This window comes from Macaca nemestrina, chromosome 8 (assembly GCF_043159975.1).
Source record: "Macaca nemestrina isolate mMacNem1 chromosome 8, mMacNem.hap1, whole genome shotgun sequence".
Taxonomy (NCBI): domain Eukaryota; kingdom Metazoa; phylum Chordata; class Mammalia; order Primates; family Cercopithecidae; genus Macaca; species Macaca nemestrina.
Window position 1 is genome coordinate 143,503,301 of NC_092132.1, and position 19,979 is coordinate 143,523,279.

The 19,979-nt window shown below is 45.6% G+C and overlaps 1 long non-coding RNA gene across 2 annotated transcripts; it reads right to left on the reverse strand.

Annotated features, from left to right (window-relative positions):
• Window positions 1–387: 387 nt before the first annotated feature.
• LOC112428256 (uncharacterized) lies at window positions 388–11,537 on the reverse strand. 2 transcript variants are annotated; one of them, XR_011607251.1, is made up of 5 exons: window positions 11,408–11,537; window positions 10,510–10,561; window positions 3,537–3,641; window positions 2,184–2,334; window positions 388–525 (listed from the first exon to the last, which is right to left on the reverse strand). It is a non-coding gene; the product is annotated as an uncharacterized lncRNA (long non-coding RNA). The 2 variants fall into 2 exon arrangements; XR_011607252.1 differs by having other exon boundaries at window positions 412–525; window positions 2,197–2,334.
• Window positions 11,538–19,979: the final 8,442 nt, after the last annotated feature.

Genomic DNA, 19,979 nt, shown 5'->3' on the forward strand with positions numbered 1-19,979 from the left:
TGACCAAAAAAAAAAAAAAAATCCCTAACTGCAAGCATTTGTCAACCTAGAACAAGGTCTTCTGCTTTCCATATTCATGACGTTTGACATCAGACACATCAGATAAAACCAGAGATGGCTGGGCGGGCGGAAGGAAATGAGCCCAGCAGGGGTTCAGCCCCGGGAATCGTCCCAGCTCTGGCTCTAACTTGGGTTTGACCTTGGCAAGTTGCTTAACTTCTGTGGTCCTTTGTTTCCTCATCTGGAAAATGAGAGTCGCAGCCCCGGGCCCTCTGGTTGAGAGAAAGTCTGTGATTCATCTATAGCCAATCCATCTTTACCCCCAAATTCATCAGGCTGAGTCCTCATCAATAATTTATATCCACCTGGAGGTCAGCTCTGCATAGAATCAAATTTCTCTTCTTGTTCTGCTTCCAGTGGAATTAAAGTCCCTTGGTCCCTGCCTTCTAATGACACCATCCAAAGTCTGTAAGTTTTAGAGGGCACAGTTGATGACATCTAAGGTGCTTTCAAAGCCCAGCATTTCTAGGAAGGGGAGCATCAATATTAATTAAGTTCTGGCAGCTCTCAGGATTCCTTAGTATTCTAAAAAATGTGCAAGTTCCCTGGTCCTGTGTGCCCCTGAGGAATTTGGATATACCTGCAGATCTGGTTACTGTATCAATTGGGCCACATCCAAAGGCCACAACACTCTGCTTCCTGCATTTTAAGTGTGTTCTTACTGAAAATTCTGATGACTACCTAAAGAATTAAGCAAACTCCTGGCCAAAACCATTTAAAGTCAATGGGTTAACTTGAAAAACTTAACAGTTATGACTGCCCCTAAATGATAAACCAGAGATCAGTGCTGGGTCATACATTTCTTCAAATGTTGTGCCTTAAATAGCTGCAGAAGGACAGACAGTAAGGCAAGGGAGAAACATCTAGACTCCATCCAGAGACGAGCTTCCTATGGAGCTGATTCCTCAGCCCAGGGATGGGTAAGCCCTTGGCTCTTGGGATCCCAGACTTGTCATCGGCTCCTCTGCTCTTCCTACTCTTATTTCCACGGTCTGCTTGCTCTGTTCTTTTCTCAAAGGGTGGTAGCCCTCCAAATTCACTCATCACCCTCTTCTGGCATCACTTTATTTACTATTCCAATGCTCTTCCCTTTTCTGGACTTAAAAATGCCTCTGTTGCTGATGAGAAGCATACGTCCCTCCCAGAAACTCATACACCGGTGGAAGAAGCAGGAGTCCACGTGCACCCCACCCAGCACATGCTCCTGCAGTCTGAAGCCACGTGAATAACACCACTGACCACTCTGTTGCCTGAGCTACGAACCCAGATCCACCTCACGTTTCTTCCCTCTCACCCCTAGCAGGTGACCACCTCCTTTTCAAGCCACCTCCCTTCTCCCCGCTGCCACTTTCTCTCCATCTCAACTGCTGCTGCCTTAATTTGGTACTTTTATCCTCTCTCACCTGGACTATTTCCACAGCATTGCCTATATTTCTGCCACCCCCCACTCCGACCTCGCCCTTTCCTCTGCAGTCAGGATGAGCTTTCTCAAATGAAAATCACATTTTGGCAGGGCGTGGTGGCTCACGTCTGTAATCCCAGCGTCTTGGGAGGCTGAGATGAGAGGATTGCTTGAGCCCAGGAGTTCGAGACCAGCCTGGGCAACAAAGTGAGACCCCACCGTCTCGACTAAAAAATTAAAAAAAAAAAAATTATCCAGATATGCTGGTGGATACTTATGGTCCTAACTATTCTGGAGGCTGAGGTGAGAGGATCATTTGAGCCCAGGAATTTGAGGCTGCAGTGGGCTATGATCATGTCATTGCACTCCAGCCTGGGTGACAGAGCAAGACTCTATCTCTCCAAAAAAAAAAAAGAAAGAAAGAAAATAATATATCGTGGTGCTTCCCTTTGCTGGTGTCTCTTCTTAACTAACTCTGCAGATGAAGTCCGTTATTTCCAGCCCCAGGAATCCTTGCATCTTCTGGTGGCTGTTGCACACCTCATATGTAGCCTTGTAGGCTGCTATGTCTACCCAAAGAGCCTCTTCTTTTGTTTTTCTGGTGGGCTCTTGTTCATCCCTCAAGACCCAATTCAAGTTGTACCTGCTCTGTGAAGACAACTTTCACCCCAGCCCATCATCCCCTTCTCCACAAGCCACAAAGTGTGTGCCTTGTTCTCACCTTCGGCACTTACTGGGGTTTCTCATGCAGCTGCAGTCAGACAGCAACTGGGACTGGAATCACCTGAAGACTCGCTCTCTCATGTCTGACATGTCTGTCTCTATGTCTCTGCATGTCAGAATAGTATGGCTTCTTATGTGGCAGCTTAGCGCTCCAGAGGCACATGGAGAAAGAGAGAGGGAGAGAGGGCACGAGGGAGAACCGTCAGCCTTTTCTGACCCACCCTCAGAAGTCGCAAAGGCCTGCCCAGATAAAGTAGACTCCAACTCCTTTTTCTTTTTTCTTTTTCTTTTTTTGAGACGGAGTCTCGCTCTGTCGCCCAGGCTGGAGTGCAGTGGTGAGATCTTGGCTCACTGCAAGCTCCACCTCCCGGGTTCACACCATTCTCCTGCCTCAACCTCCCGAGTAGCTGGAACTACAGGCACCAGCCACCACGCCCGGCTAATTTTTGTATTTTTAATAGATACGTGGTTTCACCGTGTTAGCCAGAATGGTCTCGATCTCCTGACCTCATGAACCACCCGCCTAGGCCTCCCAAAGTGCTGGGATTACAGGCATGAGCCACTGTGCCCAGCCTTTTTTTTTTTTTTTTAAAGACACGATCTCACTCCGTTTCCTAGGCTGGAGTGCAGTGGTCTGATCATGGCTCGCTGCAGACTTGACCTCCCAGGCCCAAGCAATCCTGCTACCTCAGCTTCCTGAGTAGCTGGGACTATAGGTGTGCACCACCATGCTCGACTAATTTTTAAATATTTTGTCGAGATGGGGTTTTCCTAAGTTGCCTAGGCTGGTCTCAAACTCCTGGCCTGAAGCAGTCCTCCCATCTTGGCCTCCCAAAGTGCTGAGATTACAGGCTTGAGCCTGAACCTGGCCAAGACTCCACATCTTGATCAGAGAACTGCAGGATTTTGGAATAGCATAAGGGTTTTATGAGCATTTTAGAAAATACAGTCAGCTTTGTCCTACTGTGAGTTTTTGGTTATCAGCACTTCATTTAATGAGCATCCTACCAAATAGTGCCTTTCCATATCTATGGCAGATGGCCGCTGTTGCTGAAAAAGGCCATTAAACATCACCTTGAGGCACCTGAGCAGTTGCTGAACCACCAGAGAGAGCCTGAGATTTTCCAGTCACCCATGGCAGTTGCTCATTACTTGGAACAGAAGGAACCAGCTCCCCAGGGCTTCCATTGGGCTCCCAGTCAACGCTGCCATAACCTGGCTGGCTTTGCTTGGGCAACCTGTTGGCCACAAGTGCCTCAGATCAAAACCAGGGGCTGACCTAAATCATGCCTGTTTGGCATTCTGTGGTTTGATCAGAATAAACAAGATTCGGCCAAGTCCCCACATTTACCGTAGAGATGTTTTCAACTGCACAGCTCTTCACCTGGACTGTGGATTTTTGGTGTGTGGCTTGCCAGGAACTACAGGGGCCATGCGCCAACCATAAGCACCAGGCCTAAGGCAGAAGCAGAGAGAAACCAACTCAAGGCAGAGGAGCACTGGGAGGGAGAAAGGTGTGGGGAGAGGACTAACAGAACAAGAGTAGGCAAACAGATTAAAAAGAGCTTGAGGGCCGGGTGCAGTGGCTCACACCTATAATCCCATCGCTTTGGGAGGCTGAGGCCAGCGGATTGCCTGAGATCAGGAGTTCGAGTCCACCCTGGGCAACATGGCAAAACCCCGTCTCTACCAAAAATACAAAAATTAGCCGGCCGCGGCAACAGATGCCTGTAATCCCAGCTACTTGGGAGGCTGAGGCAGGAGAATCGCTTGAACCCGGGAGGTGAGGTGGAGGTTGCAGTGAGCCAAGATCGTGCCACTGTACTCCAGCCTGGGCTACAGAGGGACACCCCACCTCAAAAAAAAAAAAAAAAAGCAGTGGGTGTTGGCATGGCGCTCCATGTCACCAGGGCAGTGATCTCCCATTGATCTTAGCAAGATAAGGAAAATTTAATAAGCCTCGTGCCAGCTTGTCTCCACCCCCCACCCCAAGACAGGTGTTTCCCTCTCTTCGCAGGATCCAGTATTTAACATAACTACGCAAGTCTGACCAGGCCAAAGTATCCCGTGGAGAGGACCCTCAGGTGGTCGGAATTAAATCAGAATTTTAATATCACTGACTTGGCTTAAGTTGATTACTGGCCAATCTGGTCGAAAGGAGAGGCATGTTTTTTCTGTTGTGCAAGTGATTAATAATAATTTTTTTAAAGCCGAAGAATTAAACATCAACTTAGTGTAAGAACCAGGGTCATTCCAAGTATCCTAGCAATTTTAGAAAACCCTGAATTTTGTTTGTTATTGTCACTTAAAGCGGCATCATGGTATAGTCTGCAGGTTTTTACCTTTTTACTGGACCCCTTGGCCACAAAAATAATTCAACTGAGGAAAGGTTAATTAAAATCGTGTGAGGAGAACTGCAGCTGTCTTCTATCAGGCTGGTCTTGCAACTTCAGTGGATTCCACTAAGTGCTGTTAAGAAGGCCAATAATCCATTTACATATGGATTATTCATTTCCAACAGTATGTATTGGTTGCTTTCCAGTAGGCCAAGTGCCGGGGACAAAACCACTAATAAAATGCACCCCTTCAAGTATGTGACGTCCCTTTTATGTTACAAAGTCATATATGTATATTGAAGAACATTTAGAAAATTAAAAACACACCTTCTAATACCACTATTGTTAGTATTTTAATGCATTTTCTTCTTGGGTACATAAAATATTTAGTTGTAATAATACTGAATATAAAAAGTTTTAGCCCAGCCTGGGCAACATCGCAAGATCCTGTCTACACACATACACACACACACACACACACACACACAAATTTAGCCAGGCATGGTGGCATATACTTGTAGCAACAGAGCAAGACCCCATCTCTAAAAAACAAAAAACAACTTTTACCATTTACCCCACTTTTTTTTTTTCCATAAGACCCTCTTCTTTTTTTTTTTTTTTTTTTTTTTTTTTTTTTTTTTGAGACAGAGTCTTGCTCTGTAGCCCGGGCTGGAGTGCAGTGGCCGGATCTCAGCTCACTGCAAGCTCCGCCTCCCGGGTTTACGCCATTCTCCTGCCTCAGCCTCCGGAGTAGCTGGGACTACAGGCGCCCGCCACCTCGCCCGGCTAGTTTTTTGTATTTTTAGTAGAGACGGGGTTTCACGGTGTTAGCCAGGATGGTCTCGATCTCCTGACCTCGTGATCCGCCCGTCTCGGCCTCCCAAAGTGCTGGGATTACAGGCTTGAGCCACCGCGCCCGGCCAAGACCCTCTTCTTAATGCTACAACTAGAATGCTAAAAGGCAGAGCTAAGACTTTCTCAGAATATTCCAAAGCCAGGAGCATGTTAATAAATCAGTGCTCCTGAGCCCAGGAGTTCAAGGCTGCAGTGAGCTGAGATTGCACCACTGCACTCCAGCCTGGGTGACAGAGCAAGACTCTAATTCTAGAGGAAAAAAAAAAAAATCAGTCAATGAAAATAAAGGCTTAGTGTTTTGAGAAATCCCATACAGGGTTTTGTTTGTTATTCTAAGATATTCACCAGCCCTTCCCTCATTCCCCACCACACAGACCCACCGCAGTATTGCCCACATGGGGAAGAGCGAATGATACGCCAACAACGGCGCCACCCACGAGGCCCAGTTTCTAAGGAGTTGACTGTCCACCTGAGCGTCCCGCTTTGCTTAAGGACGCAGGTGGCTTCAGTGGGTTATAATGAAAGAGTGCTGGGCTCCTGGAGGCACTGCCTTCCTTTCCTTGTTTTTCTTTTTTAGGCTTCTTCAGTGCTGCTTAGGGAGAGATTGTTATTTGAGGCTCCAGTCCTGCTTCATGTTATCTTGAGGATGGCCTGAATCAGTGTTGCCCCCGACACCAAAGAAACCTTTTTTTGCTTTCTTCAGATATCAATCGTCAATAGATAAAATCATACAAATCCAATGATAACCTCTTGCTGTGTTGGGGTTTGTACAGGAACAGCTCCAAACCCTTAAAACAATGCCAAAACCTTCCTGCAGAAACCAGACCCCTCGAGGGGACAGACCCCAACGCCTCCGCCAGTCTGCCCTTTATAGCTGTCATTTGATTTGCCTGGTCACCAGCGGTAGATCCAGGGCTGTGGGGCTTGGAGTTTATGAAGTTTGGGAGCCTTACGTGCAGGAAAGCAAATACATTGGTCATACAGAATTTTGTAAAGGGAGGCTCCCAGATAAGTGAGAAGCCCCTTCACCTTATTTTTTAATTGATTTTTTGAGACAGAGTCTCTCTCTGTCGCCCAGGCTGGAGTACAGTGGTGCAATCTCGGTTCACTGAAACCTCTGCCTCCCAGGTTCAAGTGATTCTCCTGCTTCAGCCTCTCGAGTACCTGGGATTACAGGTGCCCGCCACCATGCCACCAAAAATACAAAAAAAAAAAACCCTAATTTTTGTATTTTTAGTAGAGTTGGAGTTTTGCCATGTTGGCCAGGCTGGTCTCGAACTCCTGACCTCAGGTGATCCTCCCACCTCGGCCTCCCAAAGTGTTGGGATTACAGGTGTGAGCCACCATGCCCAGCCTCTCTTGACTTCATTAGGTTTACAGTGAACCCAACTCTGCCTATCCTGACACATCCCTTTCCTGGGGGAAGTGGCCTCCCCATCTATAATTTATCCCAAGATAAAGGATGTCAGGATGGTCTGGGGGAATAACTCTGCTCATGGCCTATAGTGCTAAACACTCTTTTTCAGATAAGCTGATATTTTCAAAATGAACATAAGCAAAAATGACTGGAAAAGAGAGAACACAGAGATTATATAAAAATTGCTAGGATTCTATGGTAAAATGTCTGAGTCTACCTGTCTAAGTAGAAGCACAGAAGCATTTTAAGTACTAGCCCTGGGATCTCTTGAGCTACAAAAGCCATATTATGGCCCTGAAGAGCTTACCTGGCTTTTCCTAAATCTTGTCCCTCTGCGCTTCCTGATCACATGATAGACATCCTCTAATTCTGCGTTCTGAGGGAGAGGTAGGCCAAATATTTAATACCCTCCTGGCACCACTACAAAGGTCCTTTCCCTGTTAAATCTGCCGATTCCGTTGAGTTTCCAGTGGAGGTCCCTCTCATATTAATTGGGTTAGTATAAGTGCTGGCCTTGGAGATTGCTATAAGGCTTCAATCCAGGTTCGTTCATAAGCTCTGAGTTTCCTTTCCCACATAGAGAGAACTGTGCTTTTAAAGGTCCACCCATGAAGGGCAAAGAGCCCCAGGAGGTTGAAACCATATATCAGCACATGTAACAAGTGTCCAAACACAGGTAGTAGAGAAGTGACCTTTCAGAGAGGCTCTGTGCTCGCTAACACAACCTAGGGTCTGTTCTAATGAGGTCACTTCTGTAGGGCTCACCCAGCTATATAACATTTTAGATTTCCTGAAACTGCCAGACTTCCTCCAAGTCTAACGCAACCCATTGATGGTATCGTTTATTCAGCCCTTAATATGTGCAAGGCAGTGGGCTAGGGGATGTGTGAGGTATACAAGATCATTGTACTAAGACTGCAATTATTACGTACCTATTAAGTGCCAGGCCCTATGCTATGGTTCCATGAGTTCATTTTATGCTCAGTGCAGTCTTTCAGATAGGAATGGTTAACCCCATTGTATAAAAGGTGAAACAGAATCAAAGACATTAGGTAGTTTTCCAAGGTCATATACTAATGGCTACTGGAAGTAGAATTCAAACCCTCACCCCCTGCTTTAAGCTGCCATTTTTTTCTTTTTAAACCACCATAGTTTCCTTGCACATCCTTAAGGAGATCACAATCTTGGAGAAATAATCAGTTGCTTTCTTATGGCTTTAACATCCCAATGTTTTCTTAACTGAAGAGAATGTAGCTCAACTTAAGTAACAAGATGGTATGATTTCCCTGACTGAAAAGCAGGTAGAACCATAGATTTTAAAAAATATATATAATTTATTTTATTATAGGAATAATTCCTGCCCATTGAAGAAAATTTTTAAAATGCAGACATGTATCAATAGCAAAATCATTAATTAGCCACAACTGCACCATCCAGAGATGATTGTTAACGTTTTAGTCTACACCTTCTCATGTTATTTACAACTGATAATTAGTTCATAAAGTTGGGATGACACTGTATTATTGCCTTTATAATCTACTTTTCTAACTTAACATTCTATGACGAATATTTCCCTGATATATTTAAAGAATAGTTTAAATATTTAAATATTCTTTTTTTTTTTTTTTTTTTTTTGAGATGGAGTCTTGCTCTGTCACCCAGGCTGGAGCGCAGTAGCGCGATCTCGGCTCACTGCAACCTCCACCTCCTGGGTTCAAGCAATTCTCTGCCTCAGCCTCCTGAGTAGCTGGGATTACAGGTGCCCACCACCATGCCTGGCTATTAAATATCCTTTAAAACACAATTTTGATGACTTCCTAGTATTTCGTCACATGAATAGACCATCATTTATTGATCTGTTTCTTAACTTCTTCTACAGACAGAGCCAACAGAGGGCTGCATATTTTGCACTCTGCACAAAGTTCTGGCCTAAGTTGAAGGCTCCTTCATCTGTGGGCTGACACTCGGCTGGCACTCTGGCCCCTAGGGCGAGCATTTCCACAGGCTGTGGCAGGCCAAAGGAACATCTTTTTCTAGTGGACACAAAAGCTCCTAGAGAGGCCAGCAGCAGCCTTGATGATAGACAATACTCTGCAGAGTGGAACACAGAAAGCTCTTGAGTATCATCTACTGTTGGTAATTTCTACCAGCAGAAGCCACTATCACCTGTATTGATTTCTGTGTCTCTTTTTTCGAATTAAAAAACTTGAATGTTTATATTACTGTAATTAATGTTTGTTTGTTTGTTTTTTTAAAGAGACAGGGTCTTGCTATGTTGCCCAGGCTGGCATAGTTGCTATTCACTTGTATGATCATAGCACACTACAGCTTGAACTCCTAGACTCAAGGAATCCTCCTGCTTCAGCCTACCAAGTAGCTGGGACTACAGGCTCACACCACCATGCCCAGTTTATTTTCTTTTGGTAATTACGTTTTTTTTACTATGAATTTTATTGCACCATTTTCAATAACACTGCAGTTACTTGGAATCATGGTTCTGCAGGTAATAAGAGATTTTTCCATTTCCTTATTTTAAATGCAGTTAAAAATGTACAAGCATTGAAGATTCTTTTTAACAGTGGCAAATATTACAGATCGAACGTATACTAAGAGTCTAAACAACGATGCCAGATCCCTAGGCTTATATAATTCCAAAGAATTAATGCAACTTTTGTACATTTGAGAGGTGTGATTGCAGTGTTGAACAGGTGCTGAACTCTTCGTGTCAGCAGGGACAGAAGGTCATCAGTTTTCTAGTGTCCTGCTCCATTATAGATGATAATGCAGAATTCATTTTAGTGGGGAAAACCAGCGGTGGTTATGATCATTCTTTTTAGATGAAGAATTAAAATGACATTCATTTTGGGAATGTTTCTCTACTGCCTTCGCCACAGGAAACTTGTTGGACTATAAATTGCCTAATACATTTTGCATGTCCTTGAGTTTTGGCTAATGTACCAATGTCTTTATTAGAACAATCATTTACATGATATAAATCTGCTCTGAGCACAGCTTTGAGACCAGGCGCCCTGGTTTCTAGTTACTGCTGCTGTCCTGGCCGGCGTCCGGGAACCCTCACAGGGGCTGCATCTGACAATTTTAATTCTCTGCTCTGGAGCCAAGAGGCTGCAAATGTGCTGCACACCAGTGCTTCTAGCTTGCCTAGGGTCAGACTTTCATTTCCAACAGGAAAAGCCAGGGAAGTTGAGATGAGTCATAACTTAAAAAGAAAGGTTAAAAGTACAGACACTTGCCAGTAGAATGCAGGAATGATAGCAGCTTAATCTTATTCTTCTACCAAAGAATGTGAGTATAAGACATTCCTAAAAGTTAAAGAAACATGTGGCAGTGGCAATAGTCTTTGAATCAGAATGGAATCATGTCACTCCTTGAAGAATTTCACTTTAATTTATACTATAGTAAGTATTGACCTTCATTTAGGAAATTGATGTACGACAAGCATTCTAAATATTGTTACATTGTTTTACAGTTAGGTGAATGTGTGTGTGTGTGTGTGTTTGTGTGTGTGATGGGTCCAGCCTCACTATGTCTGGTCAAGAGTAGATATAGTGCTTTCTGGTTTTCTTTTGTGTGTGTGTGTCTTTGTCGGGTTTGCATGTCTAGGTAGGAAATGGAGCTGCACCTTGGGTCTATTTCTTGAAATAAGGGACACACAAGAAAAGGGAAGCAGCAGCATAAAATTTAGCGTCACTTACGGGCTAGGTGACTTCGGTGTCACTTCTGCTCTTGGAGCCTCAGTTTCTGCATCTGTAAAATGGGAAAGCAGGGTTTTCAGAAGATTAAAATGTGAATATGCTAGAGCAGTGTTTGCTCGTCTCTATTAATAGAAGAAGAGGTGCATCCCCCACTACTGCCCCATGACGAGACTGGGGCTCATTTGTCTCCCCGACACCCCTGCTCTCCCTGTTGCTATGCACTGTACATGCTGAAACCCAGGACACCTGGGCTCTGTCACTTAGTCATTGCCTGTTAAGACTATGAGAAATTCATAGAAACCCCAAAATCTACTTGGAGCTCAGGTTCCTCCTTAACAAAATGATAAAGAGGGACTAGAGACTGTTCAGCATCCTTTTGGTGACAAACATCTATGAGTCCAGAAATAAGTGCCAGGAGGTGACAAATGGGATTCTCTTTCCTCACTGTAGGGAATCCAGAGAGGTAATGACTTCGCACTTAGCACCTGGGTCAATTCTGCTTGCTTTCCCCCAGCCAGTTTCCTTCTCTCTTTGGTTCTGACCTTTTGATTCGGAGCTGTCAGGAAATTGATCAATGATACCCTTAGTATGGCTCATTTCATCAATATAAGGTGCTAAAGAGCCACTTTTTCTTTTCCTGTAAACAAGCACTTGCTTATGAGCCCAGAGGGAATTGGTAGACAGCACTGTGTTCTTTCTCAGCCACACACACACACAGTGATGATGCACTTTGAAATCCAAGAAAGAAAATGAATTTTAGTTATTTCCAACCTGCCACTCAGATCCTTCCCATGGCCCAGAGTGACTCTGTGGGGGCACTGTACCTGTGGACTCCAAATATCTGAGATAGGTATCAGTCAATTTAGAAAGCTTATTTTGGCCAAGGTTAAGGATGTACCTGTGACACAGCCTCGGAGGTTCTGATGACATGTGCCCAAGATGGTTGGGGCACTGTTTGCTTTTATACATTGTAGGGAGTCATGAAACATCAATCAATATGTGTAAGATGTACATTGGTTCAATCCAGTGAGGTGGGACAGCTTGATAAGAGACAAGAGATTACATTCTTTTGAGTTCTTGTCTGTCCTTTGTCCTTTGTGGGCAAACTGTGAGGAAGGCATGTAGCTTTTTATCATTCTAGCAGTCTTATTTGGGAGTAAAATAGGAGGCAGGTTTGCCTGACATAGTTCCCAACATCACTTTTCCCTTTGCTTAGTGATTTTGGGGTCTCAAGATTTATTTTCATTTTACACACCTTCCTCTTCGTTTCCTAAATAGCATTAAAATCCAATTTTAAACTTTCTGCCTGGCCAGGCACAGTGGCTCACACCTGTAATCCCAGCACTTTGGGAGGCTGAAGTGGGCAGATCACCTGAGGTCAGGAGTTTGAGACCAGCCTGACCAAGATGATGAAACCCCATCTCTACTAAAAATACAAAAAATTAGCTGGGCATTGGTGGCTTTCACTCGCGTCCGTGTGAAGAGACCACCAAACAGGCTTTGTGTGAGCAACAATGCTGTGTATTTCACCTGGGTGCAGGTGGGCTGAGTCCAAAAAGAGAGTCAGTGAAGGGAGATAGGGGTGGGGCTGTTTTATAGGATTTGGGTAGGTAAAGGAAAATTACAGTCAGAGGGGGTTGTTCTCTGGCTGGCAGGAGTGGGGGGTCACAAGGTGTTCAGTGGGGGAGCCTTTGAGCCAGGATGAGCCAGGAGAAGGAATTTCACAAGGTAATGTCATCAGTTAAGGCAGGAACAAGCCATTTTCACTTCTTTTGTTATTCTTCAGTTACTTCAGGCCATCTGGATGTATCCGTGCAGGTCACAGGGGATATGATGGCTTAGCTTGGGCTCAGAGACCTGACATCACTGTCTTCTTATATTAATAAGAAAAATAAAACAAAATAGTAGTAAAGTATTGAGGCAGCAAAAATTTTTGGGGGGTGGTATGAATAGATAATAGGCGATGTTTCTCAGGGCTGCTTCGAGCGAGATTAGGGGCGGCGTGGGAACCTAGAGTGGGAGAGATTAAGCTGAAGGAATATTTGTGGTAAGGGGTGATATTGTGGGGTTGTTAGAAGAAACATTTGTCGTATAGAATTATTTGTGATGGTCTAGATACCGTTTTGTATGAACTGAAAAACTAAACGGAATAAAGAGGAGAAAAACAGGTGTTAAAGGACTAAGAATTGGGAGGACCCAGGACATCCAATTAGAGAGTGCCTGAGGAGGTTCAGCATAGCCCTGCCAGCAAAGATTATTTATTTACTTTAAGAGTTAAGAGTGGTGGTTTGGGGATAGCACCAACAGGTATCAGCTGTGATGGCTTGGCGAAACAGTGTAAACAAGAAGACAATGAGTTCAGCTTGCTGAGAAGTAGTGGAGGGGGCAGAGCGGTAGCCTCAATGATTGATAGGTGTGGAAGATACTATAGCATAGCCTGCCTTTGCTGGTGAGTGGCAATTAGCCCTGCCATCAATAAACCAGGTGTGTTCAGGGTGAGGAACAGGAAAGAAGGAAATATGGGGAAATGGGGTGAACGTCACGTGGATCAGAGAGATAGAGTCATGGGGGTCAGGTGTGGTATCAGGAATAATGTGGGGGGCCGGATTGAAGTCCAGACCAGGAACAATGGTAATTGTGGAAGACTCAACAAAGAATATAGCTGAAGGAGCCGGGGAGCAGAAAGTATATGCGTCAGGTGGGAGGAAGAAAATAGATTTTGGAAGTTATGAGAACTGTAGAGAGTTGAGCATAGTTTGTGATTTTTAGGGCCTCTAGAGTCATTAAAGCAGAGGCAGCCGCTGCACGCAGACGTGAGGGCTAGGCTAAAACAGTAAGGTCAAGTTGTTTGGACAGAGAGGCTACAGGGCGCAGTCCCGGCTCTTGTGTAAGAATTCTGACCGCACTAACCATGCCTAGGAAGGAAAGGAGTTGTTGTTTTGTAGAAGGGATTGGGGTTTGGGAGATTAGCCGGATACGATTAGAAGGGAGAGCACGTGTGTTTTTATGAGAATTATGCCGAGGTAGGTAACAGATGAGGAAGAAATTTGGGCTTAACTGAAGTAATGGGGGCTGTCTGTGAAGCCTTGCGGCAGTACAGCCCAGGTAATTTGCTGAGCGTGATGGGTGTCAGGGTCAGTCCAAGTGAAAGCGAAGAGAGGCTGGGATGAAGGGTGCAAAGGAATAGTAAAGAAAGCATGTTTGAGATCCAGAACAGAATAATGGGTTGTGGAGGGAGGTATTGAGGATAGGAGAGTATATGGGTGTGGCACCACGGGGTGGATAGGCAAGACAATTTGGTTGATAAGGTGCAGATCCTGAACTAACCTGTAAGACTTGTCCGGTTTTGGGACAGGTGAAATGGAGGAATAGTAAGGAGAATTTATAGGTTTTAGAAGCCCATGCTGTAGCCGGCAAGTGGCAACAGGCTTTAATCATTTTAAAGCATGCTGCAGGATGGATATTGGCGTTGAGTGGGGTAAGGGTGATGGTTTTAATGAGATGGTAAAGGATGCATGATCAGTCGCCAAGGAGGGAGTAGAGGTATCCCATACCTGTGGGTTAAGGTGGGGGGATACAAGGGGAGGATGCGAAGGAGGCTTTGAACTGGGGGAAAAGGTGGTAATGAGGTGTGGCTGTAGCCTAGGAATAGTCAGGGAAGCAGATAATTTAGTTAAAATGTCTCAGTCTAATAAGGGAGCTGGGCAGGTGGGGATAACTAAAAAGGAGTGCATAAAAGAATCTTGTCCAAGCTGGCACCAGAGTTGGGGAGTTTTACAAGGTTTAGCAGCCTGGCCGTCAATACCCACAACAGTTATGGAGGCAAGGGAAACAAGCCCTTGAAAACAAGGTAATGTGGAGTGGGTAGCCTCCGTATTAAGAATGGGACGGACTTACCCTCCACTGTGAGGGTTACCCGAAGCTTGGCGTCCGTGATGGTCCAGGAGGCTTCCAAGGCGATTGGGCAGCGTCAGTCTTCAGCTGCTAAGTTGAGAAGATCTGGAAAAGAGTCAGTCAGAGAGCCTTGGGCCAGAGTTCCAAGGGCTCTGGCAGTGGCTGCCAGGTGAGTTGGACAGTCTGATATCCAGTGGGGTCCCGTACAGATGGGACACGGCTTAGGAGGAATCCCGGGCTGCGGGCATTCGTTGGCCCAGTGGCCAGACTTCTGGCACTTGTAGCAAGCTCCTGGGGGAGGAGGTTCTGGAGGAACATCTGGCAGCTGCAGTTCAGGCATTTGGAGTTCTTGTGTGCTGGAGATGTGGCTGGGGTTTGTCTCACGGTGGAGGCAAGGAATTGCAACTCAAATACATTGCTGCTTGGCTGCCTCTACTCTATTATTGCACACCTTGAAGGCAAGGTTAATTAAGCCCTGTTGTGGGGTTTGAGGGCCGGAATTTAATTTTTGGAGTTTTATTTAATGTCGGGAGCAGATTGGGTAATAAAATACATATTGAGAATAAGACGGCCTTTTGACCTTTTAGGGTCTAGGACTGAAAAGCATCTCAGGGTTGCTGCCAAATGGGCCATGAACTGGGTTGGGTTTATATAAATATATGTGTGTGTGTGTGTGTGTGCACGTGCGCGCGCATATATATACACATATATATATATATATATATATATTTTTTTTTTTTTTTGAGACGGAGTCTTGCTCTGTTGCCCAGGCTGGAGTGCAGTGGCACGATCTCGGCTCACTGCAAGCTCTGCTTCCTGGGTTCACGCCATTCTCCCACCTCAGCCTCTGGAGTAGCTGGGACTACAGGCGCCCACCACCATGCCCGGTTCATTTCTTTTTGTATTTTTAGTAGAGATGGGGTTTCATCGTGTTAGCCAGGATGGTCTCGATCTCCTCCTGACCTCGTGATCCGCCTGCCTTGGCCTCCCAAAGTGCTGGGATTACAGGCTTGAGCCACCGCGTCCGGCCTGGGTTTTTATGTTTGATGAAAAAGAGCCTAAACGCTGATTTGGGAGAGGTTGGATAAAGAAAAAGGAGCATTAACTTTGACTGTGCCTTTAGCTCCAGCCACCTTTTTAAAAGGAAATTGCTGGGCAGGTGGGGGAGGGCTAGTCGCGGAATGAAACTGTAAGCCAGACCGGGTGTGAGGAGGGGAGGTGATAAAAGGATTATAGGGTGTGAGAGCGGGGGCTGAGGAAGAATTGGGGCCTGGCTTGGAGCAGCCTGGGGAGGAGGGAAGAGGTAAGATGGGTCCATAGAAAAGGAAGATTCAAAAGACTCAGCGACACTTGGATTTGGGACTGAGGGGACTGTCGGGAGGGAAAGGAAGATTTGGGACGAGTTGCATTGGGAACAGAGACTAGGGAGGGACCGATGTGTAAAAGAATGCCTGGACATCAGGCACCTCAGACAGTTTGCCCATTTTACAAGAAGAATTATTTAGGTCTCGTAGGATGGAGAAATCCCAAGTGCCATCTTCTGGCCATTTAGAGCCATTATGGAGTTTGTACTGGGGTTAAGCGGCATTGCAGAAGAAAATAAGGTGTTTAGGTTTTAGGTCAGGGGTGAGTTGAAGAGGTTTTAAGTTCTTGAGAACACAGGCTAAGGGAGAAGGAGGAGGAATGGAGGGTGGAAGGTTGCCTATGGTGAAGGAGGCAAGTCCAGAGAAAAGAGGGGGTAGAGACACGGAGAGAAGGGGTGGGGATGCTTGCCCCCCAGGAAAGTGGAGAGAAGAGAGGGTAGAGACATGGAGAGAAGGGGTTGGGGGAGCAGCAAAAGCAGGCGTCCCCGCAATTGACTTGCCACCAAGGGAATGTGGGTGAATGACCAAGGCAGGCGTCCCTGCGTGATCAGACACCTCTGAAACGTGGGTGAAGAATCAGGCAGGCGTCTCCTCATGATTAAACACCTAGGGAAGACTGTCTTCTCAAGTCCGTGTCCAGCGCCGGAGTTTTGGGTCCACAGATAAAATGCGTCTCCTTTGTCTCTTCCAGAAAAGGAAAGGAACTGAAATTAAGAGAAGGGAGAGATTGAAGGGTGGCGCCAAGATTGAAAGGAGAAAAAGGTTGAGGGATAGTGAGAGAGGTTGGAGAAGAGAACAAAAAGAAGCCACTTACCCGATTTAAAACTGGTGAGATGTTCCTTGGGCTAGTTGGTCTGAGGACCCGAGGTCGTAGATGGATCTTTCTCATGGAGCAAAGAGCAGGAGGACAGGGGATTGATCTCCCAAGGGAGGTCCCCCGATCTGAGTCACGGCACCAAATTTCACTCGCATCCGTGTGAAGAGACCACCAAACAGACTTTGTGTGAGCAACAAGGCTGTTTATTTCACCTGTGCAGGTGGGCTGAGTCCGGTGCACCCACCTGGGTGCACCCACCTGGGTGCAGGTGGGCTGAGTCCGAAAAGAGTCAGTGAAGGCAGATGGGGTGGGGCGTTTTATAGGATTTGGGTAGGTAAAGGAAAATTACAGTCAAAGAGGGTTGTTCTCTGGCCGGCAGGGGTGGGGGTCGCAAGGTGCTCAGTGGGGGAGCCTTTGAGCCAGGATGAGCCAGGAGAAGGAATTTCACAAGGTAATGTCATCAGTGAAGGCAAGGACAGGCCATTTCCACTTCTTTTGTGGTGGAATGTCATCAGTTAAGGCAGGAACAAGCCATTTTCACCTCTTTTTTTTTTTTTTTTTGAGACGGAGTGTCGCTCTGTCACCCAGGCTGGAGTGCGGTGGCGCGATCTCAGCTCACTGCAAGCTCCACCTCCCAGGTTCACGCCATTCTTCTGCCTCAGTCTCCCAAGTAGCTGGGACTACAGGCGCCTGCCGCCACGCCCGGCTAATTTTTTTGCATTTTTAGTAGAGACGGGGTTTCACTGTGTTAGCCAGGATGGTCTCAATCTCCTGACCTCGTGATCCACCCGCCTCGGCCTCCCAAAGTGCTGGGATTACAGGCGTGAGCCACCGTGCCCGACCGCCATTTTCACTTCTTTTGTGATTCTTCAGTTACATCAGGCTATCTGGATGTATACCTGGAGGTCACAGGGACTATGATGGCTTAGCTTGGGCTCAGAGGCCTGACAGTGGCAGGAGCCTGTAATCCCAGCTACTGGGGAGGCTGAAGCAGGAGAAGCGCTTGAACCCAGGGGACAGAGGTTGCAGTGAGCCGAGATCGCACCATTGCACTCTAGCCTGGGCAACAAGAGTAAAACTCTGTCTCAAAACAAACAAACAAAAACACAACACAAAACAAAACACACAAACAAAACTTTCTGCCTCTAGTGCTGTCCAATGGGTCTCTGAAGGCTTTTGATGGTGTGACTTCTTTCAAAGGCTTTTTCCTGGATGCCTGTGGTAGCTCGATTGTTCTTGCCTAGTCTTTTTAGGGATAGAAGGTGGTATTCTAAGCATGGTTCTATTGTTTTAAGTGTTAAGGGGATGTGTGTATGTATGTGTGTGGGTATGTTTCTAATCACAGAAAGTGAAGATTAAATATCTCATCCAGATCTTATACTAATGTGCAGATCATTGACTCATGATTTCAGGAGTGGCAGAAAATCCTTTGTCTATTTTGTCTGTCCCTCTGTGCGTGGACAATGTTGTCATCTGATAGGACATTACAGTAGTGTTCGTCTGTAAATAGCTTTTGCTTTAATTCTGTGCCCTCCACTTGGGGATGCAGGACAGCAGAGTCAGGTCACTGGAGAGCCATCTAGCCCAAGGCTCTGCTGTCAGGCAGCCTTCCAGCCATGTCAGACCAATGACAGTCTCTCATCTCCACTGCCTACATGAGCCAAGGTGCCACCATCTTGTCTCATCACCTGCTGCAATGTGGAATGGAAATTTGTGTTTTTGAAGGAAAGGCTTGGAAGAAACTGTTATTTTCCCTAACACCAAAAGGTTCATCTGAATATCCCTAAGGACTTAGACAAATGTGTGAATGAATATCAATGTAAATACTTTTTTTTTTCCAAGTTTAAAAAGGGAGTAGGGAGCTGAGAAATAAAAGAAGAGAGGATTTTTCTATGCAACAACCATTTTTAAAAGCCAAAAGTTCCCTCAAAAATATAATAAAGGGCTGGGCGTGGAGGCTTCCACCTATAATTCCAGCACTTTAGGAGGTCGAGGTTGTCATGTGTGTCCGTGTGAAGAGACCACCAAACAGGCTTTGTGTGAGCAATAAAGCTTTTTAATCACCTGGGTGCAGGCGGGCTGAGTCCTAAAAGAGTCAGCCAAGGGAGATAAGGGTGGGGCCGTTTTATAGGATTTGGGTAGGTAAAGGAAAATTACAGTCAAAGGGGGGTTCTCTGGCGGGCAGGAGTGGGGGTCACAAGGTGCTCAGTGGGGGAGCTTTTTGAGCCAGGATGAGCCAGGAAAAGGAATTTCACAAGGTAATGTCATCGCTTAAGGCAAGGACCGGCCATTTTCACTTCTTCTGTGGTGGAATGTCATCAGTTAAGGCAGGGGCAGGGCATTTGCACTTCTTTTGTGATTCTTCAGTTACTTCAGGCCATCTGGGCGTATAGGTGCAAGTCACAGGGTGTGCGATGGCTTGGCTTGGGCTCAGAGGCCTGACAGAGGTGGGAGGATCACTTGAGGCCAGGAGTTTAAGACCAGCCTTAGTAACACAGTAAAACCCCATCGGTACAAACATTTTAAAAATCAGCTGGGCATGGTGGTGCATACCTACAGTCTCAGGTATTCAGGTGGCTGAGGCAGGAGGATCACTTGAGCCCAGAAGTTGGAGGCTGCAGTGGGCTCTAATCACACCACCGCACTTCAGCCTGGGTGACAGCATGAGACCCTATCTCAAAAATAAAACAAAAAAAAAAAGAAAAGAAAAATAATGTAAAAAGGTAAGACTCGACTGCCTAACTTCAAATTCAAGATTTGAGCAGGAAAATCAATGGTCAATTTTCCTAGGCAACTATAAGTTACCTTCCTTAATAAAACTCCTTAACCTAAGATGTCCCCCCCCCGATTCCTGACCATAGCATTTACAATAAGACCTCTTATTGCAATTATGAACATAGGATACTGGAAAATATCTTCTATATGGCAAGCCCAACTGTAACGCTGCACTCAGGAATTCTCTTATTAAAATATGCACGCACTCATACTTGAGATTTATTGGTCTTTTGTCTTATTGAGTTAAGTTCTTAAGCTGATTTTTGATATTACTCTTGTGGCATTTTAAAGCTTTTGTGCTTAAACTGCACATTCTTCTGCAAGCATAGATATTTGAGATGAAGTAGACAGCACTTCATAGAATTCAAAGAGATGGGGAGGCTGAATGATGAATGAATGTATTTACTGTGTAAATGAGGAATAAAACTGGGCCAAGGTTTTTCTCCTGAAGCCAGATTTTAAAAATGGTTTAATAATATATTTTAACATGTTCCCCTTTGGGGAACCATGTAGATCTAGTAGACTGTACTTTTCCTCTTATTTTTCTTGACTTCAAATCAGAGTGATGGTTTGGTGGGTTATACGCCCCAGCGACTTTCCTCTGTGCCACATTTTCCTAT